The sequence below is a fragment of the Callorhinus ursinus genome, unplaced genomic scaffold (genome assembly GCF_003265705.2).
Source record: "Callorhinus ursinus isolate GAN/ISIS: 27379988/994484 unplaced genomic scaffold, GSC_fseal_2.0 scaffold22, whole genome shotgun sequence".
Taxonomy (NCBI): Eukaryota; Metazoa; Chordata; class Mammalia; order Carnivora; family Otariidae; genus Callorhinus; species Callorhinus ursinus.
Genome location: NW_027397084.1, coordinates 5027644 through 5054029, shown reverse-complemented (window position 1 = coordinate 5054029; position 26386 = coordinate 5027644). Strand labels below are relative to the sequence as shown.

Sequence of the window (26386 nt, the reverse complement as noted above, 5' to 3'; positions counted from 1 at the left end):
CTTCCTGTCTTATGCACCAGAGTCTCGCGGCCAAGCCTGAGATATAAATGATAAATGAATGTGGTTGGTCATCACTTTTTCCCATCATAAACCTCTGCCCAAGGGCTATCGTGCTGGAAGGGCAGAGGTGTTGAAAGAAAGAATGGAGGTGAACTGGCAGAATACCACAGAGAGGCTCAAATGGCAGGCTGGCATCTGTCAGACACAGAGTGTTCTAAATGTGTCTTCGTTACAGTGACTCCAGCTCCATTTAATTTACAATGGGGAGACTAATAAAACATCAGAAATGGAAAAAAATCCAAAAAATGCAAAACCAAATGACTGTTCTTTAAACTTCCAAGTTTTCTTTTTCTTCTTCTTATTCAACACAAGAGTCCGTAAAATCGCTTTTCATTCAAAAATTCCTATTGGGAGCATAGAAATTCACTGTGTAGGTTTATAGTTGTGGTTGGTGGTTGATAAACAAGGCTTTATATATATTTTTTTCTTTTAATGATGGCAGTGGGACCAAGGAGTTAAGGGGTGGACTCGCAGCCAGCTACCAAAGCAGATCGTAACAGATTCATGTATCCGTTCATTATTCTTTCAACAAACATGATTGAGTCCCTACATGTGTCAGACGTGGGGCCACATCCTCTTTCTCTAGAAGAGGTGGTAGACGTGAGACTAAATCACTGAGTAGCACAGTCCCTCTGAAAGAAATAGCTCTGCACAGCTTTTACAAATTGTCAGTTATGACCCTTATAGCATGCCAACACATGAAATAGAACAGATCAATGTTGAAAATATCTAAGTCCATTGCACAGAGTAAATAAAGGTATTCTTTCACAAACCTTTCATTTCAGCAATATACGGTGTGTGTGTGTGTGTGTGTGTGTGTGTGTGTGTGTGTGTGTGCATGTGCGTGCGTATGTTCAGGTGTGTTTATAAAATATGTTTCTTATCATGGCTTGCCGTCAAAGAAGTTCCAGCAGCATCGATCTGATCTTTAGTGGGGAAAGAGAAGTGGAAGTGGTGAATTCTCTCTTGGAATAGAAGGAGGGCAGATAGAAAGAGTCTCCACAATATTGAGTTGCATCTTGAAGAATGGTTTTCACCAGGTGGATTACCAGACAAAGGACATTCTCAGCTAATGAGAGCAGAATAGCAAAGGCAGATGGGGACCCAGGAGCCTGACACATTGTGGACACCATAAGTTCTGCCTTTCTCCTGAGATGTGAGCGCTAAGGAATCTTCAAGGCATACACCATCAGAAGGCTGGGAAGAACTGCTACCCTGTGTGTGCCTGAGAGCAGGGCTTCTCAAATTCAGTGTGTACACAAGTCATTGGAGGACCTGGTTAAAATATACAACCTGGGGTGAGCCCTGACACTCTGCATTTCTAACCAACTCCCAGGTGATGATGATGCTCTGGTCCAGGGACCACACTCTGAGAGGTAAGGCCACTGTGTATAGGTTCTCAGTGGAAACCTATAGCGAGCCTGGCAGGTGTGCACTATACTCTTCCCATTTTATATGTAAGGAAATTGAATAACTTCCTCGAAGTTGTAGGGCATGGTGGAGCGAAGAGTCAGATCTCAGGCTCATAGAGTCCTGGGCTAGGTGAATGGCTGGTATTGACAGTACATGCAGTCCTGTCTTTTTTCTGGGCCATTTGCTTATCCTTGTTCAATTTTTTTTCTTCTGTGAACTGGAATATAAGTGCTTATGAAGCAAAGTGGAAATAACACATATTTCACTAGGTTGTCTTAAGGGTTGAGTTAAATAATGCATATAAAACACTCAACATAGTGTCTGACACACAGTAGAAGGCCTATAAAGTATTAATGATTTAGATTCAAACCCTAGGCCTGAGACCTGAGATTCCAGAGGTTCTAGAACCAGAATCACTTGTTCTCCCAACCCCCAACAATTCCCCAGGATTCTTAGACAGCTGGCTAGAAAGATGGTGGGGGTTGGGGAATTTTTATTGTGCATTATTTGGGATAATTTTTGCATTTGTTTTGTTTGTTTTGTTGTTGTTGTTGTGTGTGTGTTTGTTTTTAGGGAGAGAAAGCAGAAGTTTCTGTTCTTAACCTGGTCAGAGAACTGAATCTCATTAAAGATATATGGCAGTGGAAACGAATCGGATTTTCTTGAGGTTCCTAATGCCAACTTTAGGTATATCCTTAGCCTATCATAGGGGCATGGTATCCTTATAGCTGACATGGAAATCCTGAGCTCAGATTCTATCAGATGTCACCAAACCCAAACCCAAACTGGGTGATGATAACCACATTTTCTCACTTCTTTTCCTCTAGGTAGTATTACCTTTGGCAGAGGGGTACTCTATCAAAGAAACAATAGATTTTGTTCTGAGTTAAATTCCAGTCTCTGGTGACACATGTTAAAATTAAGTGTATTGGTTCCTTTTAAAGGTTTTTTTTTCTGAAATAACTTCAAATTCCCTTGAATTTTTAAATTCCTTTCCTCTTTATACCTTGTATGTGAAAATTCTGATAAATTAATTATTACTTTACCACTTTGATCCTTAATTTGCTGTGTGTTGAGAAATGTCTCACTGAGTACAAGGCTTAAACCCAAAGAGCTATTTATTTGGCTGTGGGCAAGTGAGAATTAAATGAAATAAAATTAATTTAATAAGAGTGCAATAGCCAAACTGTGGAAGGAGCCGAGATGCCCTTCGACAGATGAATGGATAAAGAAGATGTGGTCCATATATACAATGGACTATTACTCAGCCATCAGAAAGGACGAATACCCAACTTTTACATCAACATGGTTGGGACTGGAGGAGATGATGCTAAGTGAAATAAGTCAAGCAGAGAAAGTCAATTATATGGTTTCACTTATTTGTGGAACATGAGGAAAAGCATGGAGGACACTAGGAGAAGGAAGGGAAAAATGATGGGAGGGAAATCGGAGGGGGAGACGAACCATGGGAGACTATGGACTCTGAGAAACAAACCGGGTTTTAGAGGGGAGGGGGGTGGGGGGATGGGTTAGCCTGGTGATGGGTGTTAAAGGAGGGCACGTACTGCATGGAACACTGGGTGTTATATGAAAACAATGGATCGTGGATCACTACATCAAAAACTAATGATGTCTTGTATGGTGACTAACATAACATAATAAAATTTAAAAAAAAGGGTGAAATGAAACTGTAACTTCTCAGTCTTTGTTCCTTTTGGTGCATCTTTGGGCCTGAGATGAGATAAGGTTTCAATATTTTGCTGGCAAGTAGCGAAATGTAGGAGAACAGTTGGCAGACTGGCAAATCTTTTCACAAGGAAGTAGAGGAAACTATTTTTATTGAATTCTGGAATATTAGATCTAGAAAGAACTTACAGATTGTATAAACCACTCCCCCTTCCCAACATTTTACAAATGAGGAAAGGGAGGCCCAGGGAACTTAGCTTCATGTCACACAGCTACTTCATTATAGGCCAAGGAAAAGCTAGAAATTTGATTCTCTTTTCTACTTTTCAGCAGCACTTTTATTTTTAGTGCTTATTCCATATTCCTCCCCAAACTATTATTCTAGGTGTGATAGGGGAGGTGGTTACAGTTGCCTTGAAGTTGAAACTGCAGGTTGTATGTTTCCAAAACGCAGGTAAGAGGATATCAGAGGTTAGTACAAGCACTGCTGATCTGAAGAGCTCTGAGCTAAGGTCTGGGGCAGCTCCTGACCACACGAGTGGAGGGAGTAGGGTTTCATTGAATCCCAGGTAGTCTTCCTGGAGTGATAACTTTTTCTATCAGGTGACTAGTAGCCACCAAATGTGTGTGTGTGTGTGTGTGTGTGTGTGTGTGTGTGTGTGTGTTGAGGGAGGGAGGAGGACCAAGGCATGTCTCTGATACTGCCACAGCCCAGTCTCACCCAGAAGTCACCGTGTTCCCATAATCCCCAGTTCCTAGTTGCTTGGGGCCCAGCCACGTTTCCCATGGATGTCCGTGTAGCCCATCTGAACTGCTATTTCAGACCGAGTGTTCTAAATCAGGTTTTGTATTTTGGCAGAGGAATGGAACACTTTTTCTAATATTACTTCTGTGGGAAAGTGTTTTCTGAGTTCCAAACAACTCAACTTACAAATACATTTTTGGAATCTGACCCATTTATATATATATATGTTGAGGACTGCCTGTTCTGGGGGTAAGAACAACTTTACCATGTACAGCTCAGTGTGCCAAATGCAGGTGTATCTTACATGAACTTATTCAAGGAATATTATACAATAGGCTTAAAATCTGAAGCATGTCTAGGCTTTCTTCCAGGAAGGGTTGGCTACAGGGTTAGCAACTCCCCATAGGATAGGATATAAGGGTACAAAGAGCCCCCCTTTCCCCATTCATGCCCTCAACTTGGTCTCACCAAACTATCTGAAATTGTCAGTGCCAGTTAAGGCAGGGGGTCTATAGGTACAGAGTCAATTTGTTGGAAAAACTTTTTCTTCAACCCAGGTTCTTTGTGTGGGTTTGATTTTTATACTTCAGATTTCCAGGCTCCACTTCTGGAGACTGACAAGTAGGTGAAGGACGAGATTCAGAAAAGTATTTTTTTTTTTTAAAGCTCTCTGGAAAACACTGGTCAAGTTACTTCTGAGTCAAGACATTTATTGAGTCACTGATCAATTCATTCAATTATTCATTCCTTCATCAAATACCAAATTTGCTCATTGCAATATACATATTGGTACTAGGGATAGAATGACAAGAAAATCATGAGTATCACAAGAGAAGAAAGTGATGTGAGTACTATTGATGTTGTCTGGTGAGATTTGGGATTGAAATCATAAGAGGCTTTGCAGAAGCATTGATCCAAAGGGTGACATAGTTGAGAAATAGAACAACCACGTTCTTGAGCCAGATTGCCTGGATTCAAAGCCCAGCTTTATCACTTACCAGCTTATGACCTCTGTCAAGTCGCTTAAACTTTCTGTGCCTCGGTTTCCTCATCTGTAAAATGGGGGCAATCTTAGTACCTCCCTCAGAGGGTTGTTGTGAAAATCAAATGAGCCGATGTAGGACAAATGCTTAGAATACTTGTTTCGAGTTTTAGCGTGTGTCAGAATCCCTTGGAAATCTTGTCAAACACAGGTTTCTGGATTTTGCCCCAAGTTTCTGAGTCAATAGATCTGGGGTGGGCCTGAGAATTTGCATTTCTCACTATTTGTCCAGTGATGCCAATGCCACGGGTCCTGGGACAACTCTTTGAGAATCACCGTCTTAAAATGTAGCACATAACATTTGTTGCTATTATTTTCAGTTGATCATTGATGGAAAATTTTGAGCTTGCCCAGCAAAGGCACCCAGGCAGAGGGAATGGCCAGTGCATAGCCTGGGAAACTGAAAGCAGAGGGCATGCTCCAGGAACAGGGAGAAACAGGCTGGCGAAAAGACAGGATGGAATGTGGCCATCAGACTCTGAAGAACCTGGCCCCATTTAAGTATAGATGTTATCTGAGAGTAACCAGAGACCCTATTATCAGCCATTACCACCTTAGCACAAATTAATTTATCAGAGTAATCTGTCACCTTGTCAAATCCTAGAGGAATCTGACTAATGCCTGGCAAACAGGGATGCCCTATGGGTTCTCCTTCTTTGGAAAATCAACCCACACTAATGAGTCACAGGTGTCCTTGAGGTCGGTCAGTCATCCATACCCCTGCGGGAGGACTTACCTCACTACGGGACTTGGGGATCTGTTATCACACCTGGAATCAGCCTATTGACATCTGCAAACTCATACTCCTGGTCCCCAAAGCATTTGCTGTTCTTTGCAGATTTAAAAAAAGTACAATAACAGGAGAAAGCTTCTTGTGTCCATCTATGTATGAATATTTTCCACACTATGGACCATGAAAGACTTACTTATATATACATTTTCTACTCCATGGACTGTCAAAGGAGCATTAAAACCAAAACACAACCTATCTGTCTTTTTGTTTTTCTTTTTGTGGGGTTTTCTTTCCCTTTTGGGGAAAACCAAATCATTCATGAGTTTCAGTTTAACAGACAATTCCCATATCGCAGCCAGCCCCTTGCACATTCTTGTTTCTGTGAAGGAAGCTCAGATCAGCCTGGCTGCCCTGTGGCTGTTCTTGTGCATGTCATTCTACCAACACTTTAACTGTATAACTTTATATACTCCACATGCTCCAAAGCCAAGTAAGATCCAACCTGGGCAATAGTGGCTTTTATCCTGGCATGGTGAACCTGAAGCCACTGTGAAAGCAGACTAGATTATTTCGGGGCATAGCATGCTGTAATGAATGGGAAAAGAGAAATCTGAGCGGTGATACCGATGTGTCATGCAAAAATGAAGAAGGAGTCAGACAGAGGGAAACTGCTCTTATTGCTGCATCAAAATTGAAGGAGGAGGAGGTTGTGGGCGTAGAGAAATCATTTATAGGAGAAAATACTCTGGTAGGCAGAAAGAAAGAAAACCCACATCTAACTTTGCAGTTGACTGCCTGTACATTGCTCTTCAGTTATAGGTGTCTTTGTGAGTGTAGGGTGTATGCATGTGGGTGTGCGCGTGTATGTATGCATGCCCACGTGAGAGCCACAGGGCTGTGCAGAGAGGCTCTGTGCTTGCTTTAACGCTCTGCTGTCATTAGCTTGAAATTCTTAATCCCTTTTGATCAAAGGGCCCTGTATTTTCATTTTGTGCTGGGTCCGCCAAATTACATACCTGGTCCTAGAGAAAGAATTAGTTCCATTGATCTGAGATGACTGGAATATGGCATACAATTTTAATTCTTAATTTTTAAGACTATTTAAAACAAATGTGTGCTTCAACTTACCTGTTCAACTTTTTCTTACTACTTTCTGTACTACCTCTGTGCTTTTTTCACATGAAAGTCCTTACAGCTGCCAACACAGCCACAGTCATTTGATTTCTTTTCTTGCTATAGAGTAGAAGTCGGCTTTTTTTTTTTTTTTTTTTTTTTGTAGAGGAAGAGATAGCAAGTATTTTCAGCTTTGCCAGTCTTGAAGTCTCTATCACAACTACTCAACCACCGTTGTAGGAGAAACAGCCATAGACAATACATAAATGAATGAGTGTGGCTGTGTTCCAATAGAACTTCATTCACAAAAGCATGTTGGGGCTGGTTTGGCCTGGAGGCCATAATTTGAGGACCTTTACCTTAGAGCATTCTCCTCTTTTTGATGATGGTGATGCAGCCAATAATGAAACAGATGATAGTGATGATGATGATGATATGGTGATGGTAATGATGATGGTTATGATGGCTAAGTTTTACTGAGGCCAGACATTGGGTCAAATGCTTTATAAACATTTTAGTATAATTTTCACAACAATGTATAGTATGGTTACCATGATCCTGACTTCACAGACGAGAAAACTGAGGTTTAGAGCAGTAATTTATTTATTCAAAGACATCCAGCTAGTAAATAGCAGAATTGAGATGAAAACTTCAGACCTGCCCTGGGCCCCAGTATTTTCAGTCCTTCACTTCTTATATCCTTGTTGCAATTCAGCTCCATGCTGGGCTCTAGAATTGATCCAAACTTTAGGCGAGAGGGATGTTATAAGGAGCTCCAGTCTCAATGATACAATCAAGCTATCCTTAGAGCCTCCTGAGCCTCTTGGTATCCAAGGACCATTTCCCATCTTAGGATCTTGGTAATGGAGTCTCTCTCTTGTCCTTTCTCCAAGCTTTTTGTTTGTCAAGATGAGCCAGTGTTTCTGTGGGAGACTTCTTAATGACAACAATGTGCTTAGACAGTTATTTTTGTCTTTTATGGTGTTATTTGAGGATCACAGTGAGTCCTTTCGACTTGGTTTGGCCCAGTGTTAGACGAATTTCCTCTCCCTCTGCCTCCATTTATTCTCCATCTCCATGCTTGTCCAGCCCTAAAGGTGAATCTTGTCCTGGCTGCTGCCCTGGCCCCGCTGTCTCTCCCATGTTATAGTAAAGTTAACAAGGCCACAGATCATCCTCTACAGGGTTAGTGTGGCTCTTGAAAGGTCCACTGCCTTATTTTCTTCTCCAAAGTCAATTCATTTTGAAGACTAACCCAAGTCCTGTCCTCTCTATAGCATCTTCCTGCACTGTTCCTATCACAGAACTTTTTTTTTCTTTCATTGCCCATCACACAGCCCAATCTTTTGTTTTTCTCTAGTTGTCTTGGGAGACTTACACTTATTCATTTCTCTTTCAAAATCCCTGTGAAAGCACACATATTACTTTTGTTTATTTTTTACTTGTAGAAAGCGTGGTGGACATTAGGTAGTAGGTATTATTGATTATTATTAGGGATTATTGATGGACTGGTAAGTTACATGAGATTGCCAAGGTGAGAGAGAGTTTATCTGTCACAGTGATGATATGTCACTAGTGAGAAAGAGAAAAGTGGCCTGAACAGCTATGATCTGTCAGGCATGATCAGCTTGGCCTTGGTGTTCTCCTCTTGAATACAAACAGTTTCTCAAAATATCCTAGGACCATGAGGCATCAAGACAACAGCAAGAGCTTCTGCAACCACATATAAACAGAAACAAAAATGTATCCAAACTAGAAAAAAATGATCAAACATTCCACTATCCTGGCTAATACGAAGAGTCTTTCCTTTGCCAAGTATAGCTGTAGACTTTACTTCATTTCTCCTGCCTTATAGATAAGATTTTTTAATATTTATGCAAGCAAATTAGTATTCCTCCTTTCTAAGAGCATCCAATGTAGAGCAAAGCATTGCTTCCTCAAACCCTCTCCAAAATCACTTAAGACAAGTCAAATCCTATGGTAAGTCTAATGTTCTCTTAATGCCATGCCACATTATCTCCATGGAGTACATTCTTCTTTATTACAGTGAGCATAAATTCAGCTTATTTAACAATAGGTGTGTTTATGGTGGTCTTTGACTGGAGGACATTGACACCAGAGATTCCTTGAGCTATTAGAATCAGAGTCCATCATCTTGACTTTATTTCTTTGAGGGAATTTGTGTGTTCTTTTGTTTCCTCCCATGTAAAGTCTCTAGACCATATACCAACAATGAATGAATGGAATGTGAAATTAAAAACACAATACCACTTACATCAGTATCCTCCAGTGAAATATTTAGGTATAAATTTTACTATATATATATATATATATATATACATATATATATATATATGACATATATGGGTAAAGCTACAGAACTCTGATAAAAGAAATCCAAGAAAAACTAGACAAATGGAGAGATAGCCCATGTTCATGGATAAGAAGACTCAATGTGGTCAAGATGTCAGTTCTTCCCAACTTGACCTACAGATTCAATGTACTCTCAATCAAAATTCTGGCAAATTATTTTGTAGGTATTGACAAACTGATTCAAAAGTTTATATGGAGAGGCAAAAGATCTGGAATAGCTAACACAATATTAAAGAAGAACAAAATCAGAGGACTGATTCAACCAGACTTCAAGACGCACTATAAATCTACAGGGATTAAGAGAGTATGATATTCTTGAAAGAATAGATCAATAGATCAATAGGACAGAATAGAGAGTCCCTAAATAGAGCCACATAAATATAGTTAACTGGTGTTTGACAAAGGAGAAAAAGCAATACAATGGAGAAAAGATAGTCTTTTCAAGAAATAGTGCTGGAACAACTGGACATCCACATATGAAAAAAATATGTTATACACACAGACATAGACCTTACATCCTTCATATAAATTAACTCAAAATGTATTATATACCTAAATATAAAATGCCACAAAATATAAAACTCCTAGGAGACAAAATTGGACAAAATCCAGATGACTTTGGGCATTATGAAGACTTTTTAGATAAAACACTAAGGGCACAATCCATGAAATAAATCACTGATGAGCTGGAACTCAATAAAATTAAAAACATTTTTTCTGTAAAAGACACTGTTAAGAGTGTGAGAAATCCAGTCACAGAGTTGGAGAAATTATTTACAAAATACATATCTGATAAATAACTGTTATTCAAACTATAAGAGAATTTTTAAAACAATAACAACAAGAAACAATAAGAACAACAAGAAAGTGAACAACCCAATTAAGAAATGGGCAAAAAATCTGAACAGACATCTCAGCAAAGGAAATATAGAGTTGGCAAATAAGCATATGAAAAATGTTCAACATCATTAGGGAACTGTAAATTAAAACAATGGTAAGATTCCGTTACACACCTATAACAATGGTGAAATTCTAAAACACCGACCATGACAAATGCTGGTGAAGATGTGGAGCAACAGGATAATTTCACTCATTTCTGGTGGTGATGCAAACTGGTGCAGCCACTTTGGAGAACAGTTCCATGTTTTCTTACATAGCATAGTTTTACAGTATGATCCAGCAACTGCACTCCTTAGTGATTACCCAAATAGGCTGAAAATTTATGTTTGTGTAAAACCCTGCACACAGATGTTTATAGCAGCTTTATTCATAATTGCTAAAAATTGGAAGCACTCAGGCTGCCCTTCAGTAGGTGAATGGATAAAGAAACTGTGACACATCTAGAATATGGGCTATTACTCAGCACTAAAAAGAAATGTGTTCTCAAACCATGAAAACACATAAATGCATATTATATCTTTTTTCTTTAAAAAAAGAAAGAAGTCAATCTGAAAAGGCTACACACTGTATAAGTTCTACTCTATGACATTCTGGAAAAGGCAAAACTTATAGAGACAGTTAAAACATCAGTGGTTCTCAGAGGTTAGTAGGGAGGCAAGGAGGAACACAGAGGATTTTGAGAGCAGTGAAACTCTCCTGCATATGACTATGATGGGGGATATGTCATACACTTGCTAAAACTCAAAGAATGTACAACACCAAAAGTGAACCCTAATGTAAATTATAGTATCAACTACATGGTTGAAACTGATGTGTCAAAGGAAGTTCATCAATTGTAAGAAATGTACCAATTTGGTGGAGAATATTGATAATGAGGGAGGCTATGACTTTGTGGGTGCAGGGAGTATATGGGATATATCCATAACTTCCACTCAATTTGTGATGAACCTTAAACTTTAAAAAATAAAGTCTATCAAAAAATAAGAATACCCTCTTGCACTGTTGGTGGGAATGTAAACGGGTGCAGCCACTCTGGAAAACAGTAGGGAGGTGCCTCAGAAAGTTAAAAATAGAACTACCCTATGACCTAGCAATTGCACTACTAGGTATTTATCCAAAGGATACAGAAATACAACTTCAAAGGGGTACATGCACCCGGATATCTATAGTAGCATTTCAACAATAGTCAAACTATGGAAAGAGCCTAAATGTCCATCAACTGATGAATGGATAAAGAAGATATGGTGTATGTATTCGATAGACTATTACTCAGCCATCAGAAAGAATGAAATCTTGCCATTTGCAACGATATGGATGGAGCTAGAGTGTATTATGCTACGTGAAATAAGTCAGTCGAAGAAAGACAAATACCATATGATTTCACTTATATGTGGAATTTAAGAAACAGAACAGATGAACATATGGGAGGGGGAAAAAAGAGAGAGATAGGGAAACAAACCACGAAAGACTCTTAAGGATAGAGAACAAACTGGGGGTTGACGGAGGGCGGTGGGTGGGGGAGGGGCTAGATGGCTGATGCATATTAAGGAGGGCTCTTGTGATGAGCACTGAGTATTGTATGTAAGTGATGAACCACTCAATTCTACTCCTGAAACCAATATGTTAACTAACTAGAATTTAAATTAAAATTTGAAACAAACAAAAAGAATACTGTATCTCAGTGGGAGGAAAATGACCATGTTCATTTTTTATAATAGCTAAGATAAATTGAATGTTACATGTATTAATCTTCACATTGAATCTTACGTTTTTCAGAGTTTCTGCAATAAACATATTACTTTCATCACCAGAAAATTTTCTTAGTAAATATATATTTACAAAATAGATGCTATTAAGATCAAAGTCTTCAGGTTGGTGATGATTCTAGGAATTACTTACTGCAAGTGAGATTTTGTCTAAAGGATTAAGGATGTTTTACAGGAGGGTCTTGGAGTGAGTGAGACATGTTGACTATCTTTACATATTTGAAACACAGTCAGTTGGAAAAGGAGTTGGACTCTGTCTCCATGGCTTCAAAAAGTGAATAGACCCAGTGAGTGAAAATCCCAGGAAGGTAAGATTGGGCTCAGTATATGAATGCCTTTTCAGATGATTCTTTTTTCTTCTTCTTCTTCTTCTTTTAAAGATTCATTCATCCATTTTAGAGAGGGAGAGAGAGAGCATGAAGGGGGGCTGGGGTGGGGCTGAGAGAGTGGGAGAGAAGCAGACTCCCAGCTGAGCTTGAAGCCCACACAGGGCTCCATCCCAGGAGCCTGAGATCATGACCTGAGAGGAAATCCAAGAGTCCTTTGCTTAACTGACTGAGCCACCCAGGCACCCCAGGCACCAGAGAATTCTATTCAAAATTGTAATTCATCTAAATCAGTGAATATTTATGAATTTATGCATCCAGAAGTTTGGAAGAGTAGGAGTCTAAGGCCATTTTCAACTCTGAAATTCTGTCTTTATTTATATTAGTGCAGATTAATCAGAGTGAAGAGCTAAGGTTTACCTGTTTTTGTTGTTTCTTGGTTTTGTTTAAGATGAAATTTTACATCAACCTTGGAAAACACAAGGTGGTGTGTGGGTGAGGGAAGAATAATTGTGAAGCTTATCCACGGCTTCAGTGCAATTTTAATATTGTTATCAGGAAACAGAAAGACATAAAAAGCAAAAAGAAAGAGGCCTATTTATATAGCAATGAGAAAGATAACAGAACACAGAACTGATTTAAATATTATTTATTCCTTCTTCGAGTTGGTCCGCACTCCTACCCCCACCCAGCCCTTCTTTCTTCAACTTTCCCCACTTTCCCTATTCTGGTGTTGTACAGTATTGACTTTCTCCTGCCATCAGCCCTTGTCACCCATGAGCCACAGGCTTCCTCCGGCTCTGAATTGCTTTATTTTGTAAAGCAGACGGTAAGTTTGTTGAGCAAACAGATCTAGCCTAGAATCTGCTTCACATTCAACCGTTTACTGTACGATAGCAGCCTCCCACTTGTCACCGGCTCTCACACAATAGGAGTCCTTGAAGCCCTCTGTCCCCAGGTCTGGTGGCTGCGAATCCTGGCAAAGCCATGGAGCCCGCGCAGGGCACCTTCAGCGCGTGGGGCGGGGGGAGGGCCGGGGGAGGGCGGGGGCGGACGCAGGTCTCCAGCCAGAGGGCGCCGTACCCACCCCCCCCGCAGACGCCCCAAGGGCCGTCCAGGCGCTTCCCGACCTTTCCTCGACCAGAGTCGGGGGCTCAGTCTGCGTGTAAGGAAAGTCTCTCTTCCATAACTCCCCACCCACAGTTTGCTTCTCCGGCAGTTTCTTCTGGACTGTCGCTGCCCAGTCATCCCTAGCTTCACAATCCCTGCCCACTCCGACACCCCAGGAGGCCCCCCAACCCGGCGGTAACTCCGGGGAGCCCCTCCCGCTGGGGCCGGGACTCCTGAGGACTGGCATCTGCGCTAGGGGTCCAGAGGGGCTTCTCCGCTTCCTGGGCACCCCGAGGGGAAAGCGGGGTGTGGCGGGGGGAGGCTGAGGGCAGGGTGGGAGCCCGGGGAGCGGAGCGGGTGCGGGCTCGGGAAGGGCGCCGGGTCAGGCGGGGAGGGGAGGAGAGGAGGCCACACAGGGGCTTTCGGTTTGCTGGGGTCTGATTGGAGGTTGGCCCGATGAGTCGGAGCTGGGGGCGCGCCCATCTCCGCGGGCTCCTGCGAGAGCCGCCGGCTCGGCCCCTCCCCGGAGCCGCTTTGTCCCGGCTGACGGCGGCCGAGGTTTGCGGGGAGGAGCGGGCGGGAGGCCGAGAGCGAGGGACACAAGGACCTCGAGACCGGGAGGCGGGGCGCGCCGCGCACGGCCCCACGCCCAGGCCCGCGGGCAACGCGCCCGCCCCCACGCGCTCGCACCGGCGGGCAGGTGAGCCGGCAGCGCCGCGCCCGCAGTAGCCGGCCCCGCGGACGCCCGAGCCGCCGCCTCAGCCTCTGCCGGCGCATCGCGGACGCCCAGCAGGTCGGTTATGTAACCGCGCTGGCCCGCTTGCCCCTGCGCCCAGTCCTGTCGGGGCTGCGCGCTGCGCCCCGGCCGTGCCGGAGGACGCGGCAGGGGGCGGGCGAGCGCGGCGTGGTTCCGGGGCCGGGCAGGGGGGAGGCAGCGGCGGAGGGGCGGAGGGTGGTCTGCTCCAGCTGTCAGCCCCCGCGGCGGCCTGGGGGGGGTGGGGATGGGGGACAGAGGTCTGCCTTGACCCCCCCTCTAGAGGGCGCGGGTCTCAGAGAGCCCCTGCCCCATTCCTAGTGCCTCAAAGGTTCGCCTTTCCAGTAGCAGCAGGTGCGTAAGTAGAACAAGCGAGGATGACGCCTGTGGCCCCCGGGACTGAGGTTTGGAGAGAGGGAAAGGGCAGGTGGACTACACTCTGAGAAAAAAGGAAGAAAACGGAGAAACTCCTTTCCCAGTGCTTACAAAGAAGTGCCGGGGACGAGGAAGGTACTTTGAGGCACAGCGGGCTGGGAATTGTCCTGCCTGGGATTAGCGGGCATGGGTCATCTAAAAATAACTTCAAGTTTGAAAAGTGAAATAGAAGGGAGTGCAATGTGCCGAGTTTGTCTGCCTGTGGGATGCTTCGCTCTAGAAGTCACCAGAGGGAACTGGCAAATCCCGGCCGCCTGGCCTCACTGGTTTCCAGGGTGTCTCAGTTTGACTTTTAGTTAATGATTTATTCTCCAAGGTACTGTTTTTTTCTTATCCCAGAATGAATTATAGCAGAGTGCATATTTCAAGTGTTCAATGGACATCTAATTTAGAGTTCCCTACCTGAGGTTTTTTTTTTTTTTTTTTAGTAAAAACAAAAGTTTCTGGGCTCCCTTTAACATACAGTCCCACAAATGAAGGTGAAAAAAATGCTACAACGTTCCAGTCCATACTTCTTCCTTACTTCAGCTAGAATCCCGCTTAACCTGTCACACAGAGGGTATGCTTTAGAAAAAGGACATTTTTAAAAAATGCCACTCAACTTTCTCACATATTACATCAACATCAAAACACAGGGCAAATATATCACAAGTACAGGGCAACACTTGCTAACTGGCCCCCCTCCATTCTGGGGAAACAGTCAAGTCAGAAAATTTCAGAAGCTGGAAAGGATCAAGAAGCAGGTCAGCACTGACTGTGGAACAAGGCAGGGGAGTGAGCATTTGGCTGCTTCTCAGTCTAGCCATTGATTTTCTTTAGCCTTAGAGCTATTATCTTAAGTATAATCAGTCATTGCATTGAATTAGTCTACAATGTGAGTTGCACTTTGCTTTCAAATCCACTGCAAATCAAATCAGCATTTATTGAGCACCTACTACCCAAGTCCAGTCCAAAGAATTTTGTGAGGGGAAAAGTGTCCTCAGATAAAGCTACAGGATTGCAGGAGCTTTCAGAATGTCTGGTGTGTGCAGGTCCTGCAGAACCCAACTAAATCTGGGAGGATGTGGTGCTCTCTCTCCATTGATGAACATTTAAGAAGCCTAAGTGGGAACTTGAGAGATTTGCCATTTACAAGTTCTTATCACACTCTTCTGAAAAGTATTTACATAATCGTTTGTTATATATATTACAGAAATGAGCTTTAATTGAGATCAGCTTTGATAGTCACTGAGGTCTCGTTTTTTTTTTATTCCTTTTACTTTGGGTACCATCCACTTGGTTTATTCAGCAATTCTTTGTTACGCATGTATTGTGTGTTATGTAGGTCCTGTGGCAGTGGATAAAAGAATGAGGCCCATGCCTTTCAGGAATCAATCTAGCAGAAAAGAAAGATAAGAAAATAAGTGATAGTGATCACTGTGGTGAATGGTTAGTGGAGATAGGAGCAAGTTCATTGGAAGCCCAGAGAAGAAGGGTGGAGGGAATCTGAAAGAGCTTGCAGAGAAGTTCATGTTTGGACTACATTCCAGTAGGCAGTTGCAATTTTCTAGAGAAGGGGCTAGGTAGGTGTTCCACATGGAAGGAAAGTTTGTGTTGAAAGAACATCTGGGTGCTCTGAAGTGAGGGGGTGGCAGGAGAGTTGGGGGGGGGGGGTGTTTCAGTGAGCCTGGGTTGTGAATATACCCTGCTGAAGAGGAGAAATTATACAGCCTTTATGAGAGAAATGATTTTATCTAATTTGTATTTTGCACAAGTGACTTTGGAGGTGGTAAGTAGGTGGTGTTGCAAAAGGGGAAGGAGCTGAGATTTTAGACTACTGGAGTGATCCAAGCAAAAATAAATAAGTAGATAAAATTAGTTGTGCCTGAACCAGGTAGAATAGAGAAAGAGAAGAGAGATCCTCAGAGAGCCATTTCAGAGGGAAAATCAGAGGCGCTAGGTCACCAAGTGGGTAAGTGTGTGTAAGGAGTTGATGTCTAGATGGATGGTCAGGTTTTTAACTGAGTTAGGAATTAAGTGAGAAAGATTAGGTTTGAGAAAGATGGGGAATTTTAACTGAAATAGTTTCCTCTAAGATCAGGAACAAAACAGGGATGCTCACTCTTGCCACATAGTTCTGGAAGTCTTAAATACAGAGCAATTAGGCCAGAAAAATAAATAAATTGAAAGGCAGCAAATAAGCAAGGAAGAAGTAAAACTGTCTCTATTTGCAGATGAGATATATATATATATATATATATATAACTGTAAAGACTCCACTAAAAAACTGTTAGAACTAATAAACAAATTCAGTAAAGTTGCAGAATATAAAATCAATATACAAAAATAAGTTTCATTTCCATACACTAATAATGAACTATCAGAAAGGGAAAGTAAAGAAACAATCCCATTTATAGTTAAATCAACAAGAAAAAATACCTAGGAATAAATTTGCTCAAGGAGATGAAAGACTTGTACACTGAAAACTATGACATTGATGAAAGAAATTGAAGAAGACACAAATAAATGGAGAAGTATTCCATGCTCATGGGTTGGAAGAATTCTTACTGTTAGAATGTCCATACTACTCAAGGCAATCTACAGATTCAGTGCAATCCCTATCAAAATGCCAATGGCTTTTTCACAGAAATAGAACAAACAATCCTAAAATTTGTATGGAACCACAAAGACCCCAAATAGTCAAAGCAATCTCAAGAAAGAAGAACAAGCAGGAGGCATCACGCTTTCTGATTTTAAACTATGTTACAAAATTATGGTAACCAAAACAACATGGCATAAAAACACATACATAAATCAGGGGAACAGAATAGACATCTCCAAAATAAACCCACAAATATATGGTCAATTATTTTATGATGAAGGAGCCAAGAATATACAATGAGGAAAGGATAGTTTCTTCAATAATGGTGTTGGGAATACTGGACAGCCATATGCAAAAGAATAAAACTGGACCACTGTCTTATACCATACACAAAAATTAATTCAAAACGGATGAAAGTCTTGAATGTAAGATTTGAAGCCATGAAATTTCTATAAGAAAACATAGGGGGTAATGTCCTTTACATTGATCTTGGCAATGATTTCTTGGATTTGTCAACAAAAGCAGTGAAAACAAAAGCAAAAATAAATGGGACTACATCAAACTAAAACTTCTTCAAAACAAAGAAAACCATTAACAAAATGAAAAGGCAACCCATGGAGTAGGATAAACTATTTGTAAATCATTTATCTGAAAAGGGTTAATATCCAAAGTATATAAAGAACCCATATAATTCAATAGCAGAAAAACCCCTAAACAATCCAATTAAAAAATGGACAGAGGATCTGAATACACATATTTTTTTTTTCAAAGAACACAGGCACATGGCCAATAAGTACGTAGAGAATTGCTCAACATCACTAACCATCAGGGAAGTGGAAATCAAAACCACAATGAAATATCACCTGACACTTATTAGAATGACTATTACCAAAACAAAACAAAACAAAACAAAAAAACAAGAGGTAACTGTTAGCAGGGATGTGGGAAAAAGGGAATCCCTGTGCACTGTTGGTGGGACTATAAATTGGTGTGGCCATTATGGAGAACAGCATGGAAGTTCCTAAATGAATTAAAAGTAGAACTATTACATGATCCAGCAACCCCACTTATGGAAATTTATCAGGAGGAAACAAAATCACTGTCTTGAGAAAATATCTGCACCGCATGTTCACTGCAGCATTATTTACAATCGCCAAGACGTGGAAGCAACCCCAGTGTCCACAGATGAATGAATGGATATATATGGAATAGAATAGAATAGAATATTAATCAGCCATAAGAAGAAGAAAATCCTGTCATTTGCAACAACATGGATGGACCTTGAGGGCATTATGCTAAATGAATAAGTCAGACAGAGAAAGATAAGTATTGCATGATCTCATTTATATGTGGAATTTGAAGGAACCAAGCTCATAGATACAGGGAAGAGATTTGTGGTTGCCAGAGAGTGGGGGATGGCAAGTGGACAAAATGGGAGAAGGGGGTCAAAAGGTACAAACTTCCGGTTATAAGATAAATAAGCCCTGGGGATGTAATGTATAGCATGGTGATTATAGTTAATAATCCTGTACTGTATATTTGAAAGTTGCCTAGAGAGTAGATCTTAAAAAAGTTGTCATCATAAGGAAAAAAATGTGTAACTATGTGAGGTGATGGATGTTTACTAAACTTATTGTGGCAGTCACTTTGCAATATATACAAACACCAAATCATTATGATATACACCTAAAATAAATATAATATTATATATTAGTTATATCTCAATAAAACTGAGGGAAAAGGGAAGTTAATGAGAAGGTAGGTTTGAGAAAGATGGGGAATTTTGACTTTCAACATCAAACGAAAATGCTCCGTAGGCAATTTTGTTTTCAAAGGTAATTTCTTTATTTCTGGTGCTAACCTTCTACTCATCTCACCTTCATTCCCGAGACTGTTAGGCCTGCCTTTAGAGAAGATGGAGATGAATTTGATAGCAGGAAGTTGTTTCTACCTCCTTCCCCAAAGGTGAAAGTATGAGCTGTCAATTATCTGAACTAGACTAGTAGTAAGAGTAAAAATAATTTTAATGATAATAATAATATAACATTCATTCATTGTTTATGCTGAGCACAAAGAAGTTAGAGCCCCGTGAATTATCACATTTGACCCACACGATAACCGAATGAGGCAGCCGCTATTGTTATTCTCATATAATTGATAAGAAACCCAAGGCAAAGAGAGAGTACCTTATCTAGGCCACACAGTAAGAGGCCTGACCAGCACTCTGAATCACCAGTGTGAATTAATACCATTGGAATAAGTCCTATGAGTCTGGAATGTGTTTTTTACCCTATGTTTGAATATTTGTGGCTAATGCTGTAAAAGAGAACAGCCCTGAGTCAGAAGTCTTGGCTCTATTCTGGGCTCTACACCTGATTTGTTGTGTGACCTTTGCCAACTCACAGCCCTTCTTAGGTGTTGGTTGTTTTAAATCTGTACATTAATGGAAGAAGAGGTTGACTAGATGATCTCTAGAGTCTTGACATTTTGAAGTCCTGCCACCATGTCTCAAATTTTACATTAGAGCCACTGATTTAGGTTAAAATCATGCCTGCCTGGTCACTTTTAGTTTATTCTTATTTTAATTTTTTTTTTTTTTTTTGAGGGAGAGTGCGAGGGGGGAAGGGGTGGATGGAGAGGGAAAGAGAATCTTAAGCACATTCCACACACAGCGTAGACCCCGTCAAGGGGCTCAATCTCACCACCCTGAGATCACGACCTGAGCTGAAAGCCAGAGTCAGATGCCCAACTGACTAAGCCACCCAGGTGCCTGCGCACTTTTAGAACAGGAATACGACTACTACTGTTACCACTGCCTCTTCTTTTTCTTCTCCTCCTTCTTAATATAATGATTCAATGGTTCTATACATTACTCAGTGTACTCTTAATTTAATCCCCTTTATCTATTTCACCCATCCCCCCACCCACCACCCCTCTGGCAGCCATGTTTGTTCTCTGTATTTAAGAGTGATTTTTGTCTTTTTGTTTTGTTTTGTTTCTTAAATTCCACATACGAGTGAAATCATATGGTATTTCTCTTTCTCTGACTGACATATTTCACTTAGCTTAATACCCTTTAGATACATCCATGTTGTTGAAAATGGCATGATCTCATTCTTTTTTATGGCTGAGTAATACTCCATTGTATATATATATATATATATATATATATATATATATATATATACCACCTCTTCTTTATCATTTTGTCTATGGATGGACACTTGGGCTGCTTCCCTATCTTGACTATTGTAAATAATGCTGCAGTAAACACAGGGGTGCATATATCCTTTTGAATTAGTGTTTTTGTTTTCTTTGGGTAAATAGCCAGTAGTGGAATTCCTGAATCATATGATTCTATTTTTAATGTTTTGAGGAACCTCCATACCATTTTCCACCAACAGTGCTGGGCATGGAGCCTGCTTGAGGCTCTTTCCCTTTCTCTCTCTTTGCCCCTACCCCTCTCGTGCCCCTCCAAAATAAATAAATAAATCTTACAAAATTTAAAAAATGAAGAAGACTAACTCAAATGATGGCCTGTCCTTAACAGTGTGATGTGAACTAGTCTATAGTGCAGGTACTAACAGGGGTGTCTGATGTTGGGGGAGCCCAGTTCAGTGAGGGGAAACCTGAATGAGCCCCTATGTGGAAGACCGTTCCATAGTCACTGATCAGTTTCTCTTAGATGGGTCACTCAGCTTCTATGGGACTCAGTTTCCTCATCTCTGAATAATTGGGATGATTAATGTACATGTTGCATGGCTGCAGTAAGGAGTGACACAGATAACATAAAGTAGGCACTGCATACCGGAGTGCCTCAGCCAACGGGAGTCCTAACCCCTCCCTCCCAGCAGAACAGACAAAAGGAGGTAGAGCGTTTCTTAAGAAAGCCTTCTCCTACTTCATAGGTTGGCTCAGGGCCACCCCTTAACGAGCATCATTTCTCTGTCTTAGAAAGTAGTAGATATTGGGGATATAAAAACCCGCGGCGCGTTAAAAACCTTCCAAGATGTGAATCTCAAAGTATCCATTAGTAGATTACCCTCTTCCATGTAAAGAAGCTTCAATATTCCATAACAAAGTTTTGGGCTCCCCTTTTGTCATATCATAAATAGGCGAAGGTTACCATTAAAGAAATAGTATGCCTAGGGTTGGCAATCCTGGATCCCATTATTACGGGATTATTACTATAGCATCAAATAAATGTCGACAGAGTTTTCTTATGAACTTCCTACTCTGTGTTTGTGTGCATGTTGCCTTTGTCTTTAACATGTTCCCTGTCCTTGTTTTGTCAGCCGCCACGTGTCATATGTTGTAAGTTAATTAATCGAGTTGAAGCCTTTTTTAAGAAGCAGCCTTGCACTCAACCGAAGCTGTTTTTCAAGTCCCTTAAAGTGTACCATCATGAATGGTACTTTCCGGAAGCTAGAGAAAAGTTTCCAAAAATAGCTCAAACTTCCTGAAGTTCAGAATGCCCACAGAAAAGATTTTCTATTATTAGTATGGAAAAGGGACTTATTTTCACATCTGATTTCCCCCTACACAACTCACTTTGACACGGGGATGGAACTTGGGTTTCCTGTGCTTTGGAATGTGTGCATAAGAAGATAGCGTAACAGTTAACAGTTGCTGTTGGACCAAAGAATTGAATGATTTGAGAGCTATATCCTAGTTTTTATTCCAGTTGCCTTAGCTCTTTGTGGGAATAACTGCTGTATTACATGTACTTGAGATAGGCCTCCTACAAAATATTACAAGTTCTTTGAGGGCATGAGCCATGCCCTAATACTCCTCTTACGGTGTTGGGGACAAAGTAGAAAAAGTGTGGACTTGGCATGAAAAAGCCTGCATTCTCATCCTGGCGCTGTCACTTCCCAGCTATGTAACCTTGAGCTTCTCATTGACCTAACAGTTATAGGAGCTGGTATTTGTTGAATGCTGCCCTTGTTCCAGACACTGCGCTCAGCACCCTGCATATGTTATCTCATTTAATCCTTACAACAACTCCAGCATGCGGGTGTTATCCTCACTATTTACAGATGGGCACACCCTGACGATCGGGGCGGGGTGTGGCGGGGGGGAGCAAGCCACTCAGAGCCCATTCTCTGAATCGCAGTTTCCTTAGCTGTACAAAATTAGGAAAAGAATACTTGATCTTCCCACCGTACAGAGTCATGAGGATGAAATGCTGTGAGTCTGTGAATGTGCACTGAAAAATGCAGAGCCCTGCACGGATGTTAAGGATGATTGCCACGGTGGGGACCTCCCAAGAGATCGGTTATAGTTGGGCCTGGGGTAGTTGGGGAGGGAGGGCCACTGTGTATAAAATGCTTTTATAGAATGCATTACGAAAACTGTATTTCCTGGCCCTGTTTATTGGTAGTTTGTTTATGATGCCTGTTTTTTTCAAGGGTAACTTGTTGTCTATACCAAGACTTGACCAGACGGGGCCAGGAGGAGGCTGACCAGGCAGTAGAAGTGGGTCCTGCTGGTGAAGGGGGGGTGGAGAACAAGATTTACAGACAAGAGGTAACTGCCAGAGGGGTGTTTTAGTATAAACAGAGAAGGCTGAAAGTCAAAGCCAAGGTCAAGAAAGGCATAGGCATGATGTGGAGTATAAGAAATCATCACCAGGGCTTAAGTGCGAGAGACAGGTGGGACATAGAATCTGCTCAGGAAGGCTAGAAATATTCCCCCAGTGTCTGCTGAGATCTGTCTCCTTGGCAGGAAAACAAGAGACCCTCTGGCCTGATTTTTTAATGGTTTCTTTTTCTTGGACGTAGGTGCTTTCTATAAAATTAAAACAGAAGAGTTTAAAAAGAGAAAATTAAAATCACATGTATTACTATGAGCAAATGATAATTACTACTAACATTTTGTTGTATGTCCTTTCAGGCTTTTTATATGCATTCCCAACGTAGAATTGGGATCGTACTCTGTGTATAGAATTTTACATTCTGTGCATTTCACCAAACATTTTAAATAACTTTTCATGTAAAGTCGACAGTCTTTGTGAACATCGTTTTCAGTATCTGCATAGCATTCCCTTGTATGATTTTACCAAATTCATTTACCTTCCCCCCTATTTTTGAGCATTTAGATGATTCCCAATTAACCAAATTATCAAATTACTTTAACTCAAACAGATGGACCTTCTTAAGGCTTTCTCTGCATGTTGATGTTGCATTTAATTGTTTTTCCAGGAGGTTGTAGCAATTAACAGTCCCACAAGCAGTGCGTTAAAATGTAGGTCTCACCTCTGTCCTGCTTACAGGCACTTTTTTGGTGGAAGTGAGGGATGGTTGGTATTAGTGCTTTCCAGAGATAACCTTTACTCTGGAAATGTGCCTACTTAACAATTACTTCAGGGAGGTTGGGCTTTTTTTGTGGGAGTTGAGAATGTGTGGGCGGAGGGATCTGGTAGATTTTACATGCATGATGAGGGTTTGTAGGAGAGTTGATGATAGTGGATTCACTTTTCTCCCTGTGGTTCTATTATCAGGGGCTTGGCATATGATGCCCTGGGCCATGTGGGGGCCGGAACCCTGGCAACTGTCATTGCAGCCTCTTGAGTTACTAAAGCTGACTTAAACTAAGTAGAATAAGCAACCTCTGCTTAAGGGAGAATTGGTTCAGTTTGCCTTTAAATCCTGAAAAATAGGCACAGCAGGTTTGCATCCTTATTCGCTTGAGTTGGGTTTACTGGTTCCCTACCACTGTTGGCAGGGCCTTTGGGGCAAGCTTCAGACAAGCATGTCTTTTTCACCTTCCAGGAAGTGGAACACAATGCAGAGTAAACTATTTTGTATAAATAGCTAGGATTTTCCATTGGAATCTTCTTAAAAATCACTTACATGGTTATCATTCTAGAATTTTAACTTGATGATTAATCAGATTAGTCTTTCACCAAAAGTCTCTGCATTCACTATTAGGCTATCATCAACCATGTTGGCTATATTGACCAATTTATTGAAATAAACAGCCAATTTGTATCATTTTCCCCCCATGAAATTTTCTGCAAGACAGGCTAAATGAATATAATTTATTTTTTATTTTGACTTCTGTAGCCATTAAAGATAAAAGTCTAGTAATGGGGTCTCACCAGGACAAATCAAAGTCTAATTTATACGTATCTCTTGAGGTTTAATAATTTGTCCAGAAAGAAATTATTTATTTGATTATAGATATCATATGAATTTTGAAATAGAGGATGGTAAATTCAGATGAATTAATGGTAGTTCAGACAAAAATTTGGATGCTCAAGAGCAAAGTCCCAGCTTTGACAAGACAAGTGAAAGCAAAGTATTAATTCATGACTGTGTTAATTTTTTCCTGCTGTGTTGCATTAATGATATTCATTTGCTCTTTTATGATGTACGGGCAGCCGTTTATAAAAAGATTAAATTTTGGTCAGGCAAGATATTCAGCAACTCATCTATCATAAATGTGTTTATTTGGTATCCTTTATTTTCTTATATTTCTGTCTCTCAGTGATTTCTGTGCCACACACAGCTGTTGTTCAGCATTAAACCTCAAAATTTGACAAGGTGACATTTGGGTGAAGCTCTGTATTGAAATACTTACTCGGTCAGATTTTCAAGGTGTACCTTCTGACCTTGCGTCTAAGGGCCACAGTTCATGGAGACCCCAAGGGGATTCTTGGCTCACATCTTGGATGTTGGCTTGGGTTCTCCCTCCTGGGATATCATGCGTGGGGAGAGGGGATTCCTCATTCTGGTCTGCAACTACAGTGGGAGGGCTGGTGTCCTTCTGGAGGGCCAGGGAGGTTGGCACGGCCCCCACCTGTGTGTGGACCGATTTGGAAAGGTTGTCTCCTGGTAGAGGTGAGATAAATGGTAAACCTGGACAGCTCGCCTCGCCTCCCCTAGATGCAAGTTAGTCTGATTCAAGACTTCCTTCAGGCTGTGTGAAAACTGTTCAGACCATTAAACCAGAAACTGAGGACATTAAGAAATTTAGCCTGGCTCTACATAGGCTCAGTTGTGTATTAGTGACATTATTAATAGCTTACATGGGACATGGGACAGTCCACAGTGGTCCTGTGGGAAAACCCAGATGTGTGGTTTTGCCTGATTGGTGCTCTGCTTTTTTCATGCTTCTTTTTATTAACCTAAGCAGCTCCCGGGAGGCTGCAAGGCAGGTGCTATAGGAATGACCCTCTTATTCCTGAAATGGCCTTCAGGGTCTCCGAATGTGGAAATCTCCAAATGTTGTGGTTCCTCATGAGGCTTCTAGTTTTATTCTTTAAAATTGCTTTTTAAAAATCTCACATTTAAGTAGGACTCTACTTTTGGCAAAGGCTCTTGTCTTGGTGAGAAGGCCCAGTTGTATACCAGGCCTTCAGTGTTTCTTCTCACCTTGAATAGAACCTCTTCCTCCCAGGATGCCTGGGGGGCTCAGTCGTTAAGCATCTGCCTTCTGCTCAGGTCATGATCCCAGGGTCCTGGAATGGAGCCCCGCATCGGGCTCCCTGCTCAGCGGGAAGCCTGCTTCTCCCTCTCCCATTGCCCCTGCTTGTGTTCCTGCTCTCGCTGTGTCTCTCTCTGTCAAATAAATAAATAAAATCTTAAAAAGAGAGAGAGAGAAAGAACCTCTTCGTCTTAGCCCAGCTGTCACGATACTCTCACAGCCGTACCTGGCTACTGTCTTACAACTCAAGCCAAGGTGTGATACTATGAGAGGGTGATTTTATCTGAACAAAATTAGAAGTAGGTTAATGGATATTCATGAAAACCAATCCGAGGTATTTTTATGACAGTGTAAATTTCAAGGACATATCATTAAGGAAAGAAGATCCAAAGAATAATAGAGGCTAGAGACATTCACTGACTGGTGTTTGGGGGCTGTTTCCAGTGTTTCTGCCAGCCTGATGTGGTAGATTTCCCAAGAGATCCCAATAGCACCCATTCTGCCCCGCCTCCCATCGACCATGAGCTCTCTTTGAGTTATTCTATTTCTAGAAGGCTGATTCTAGATCATGACAGTCCTCCCTTTGACTTTGTTCAGAGACTTTCCCTTTAGAATCTGTCACCCCCATTTTTCTTCTCAGGGCCCCTCATCTCAGTGATCCTAAGGCTTTGAAAAGCTAAAATAATACTTCATCCTTCTAAAAGACTGGATAAACAAGTAAAGATACAGATAATCTTCTTCCTGCAAAAAAAAAAAAAAAATGATGTTCTGATGGTAGAATATAAACACTTAGCTAAAGGATATATTTTTTTAAGATTTTATTTATTTATTTGAGAGAGAATGAGAGAGAGAGAGAGAGAGAGAGAGCATGAGATGGGGGAGGGTCAGAGGGAGAAGCAGACTTCCTGCTCAGCAGGGA

General features: G+C 41.3%; 1 protein-coding gene across 3 annotated transcripts in view; it reads left to right on the top strand.

The window, feature by feature from the left end:
- RCAN2 (regulator of calcineurin 2) overlaps positions 1-26386 on the top strand; it is a 413249-nt gene that overhangs the window by 132449 nt on the left and 254414 nt on the right. The window contains exon 1 of one of the 3 annotated variants that reach the window (XM_073905044.1): positions 13835-13967. The exons of 1 other annotated variant lie outside the window; for it this stretch is intronic. The gene's annotated coding sequence lies outside the window, so the exon portion shown is untranslated. Of the gene's footprint in view, positions 1-13834; positions 14061-26386 lie in introns of those variants that run through there. One more of the 3 variants, XM_025890722.2, reaches the window with a different exon arrangement.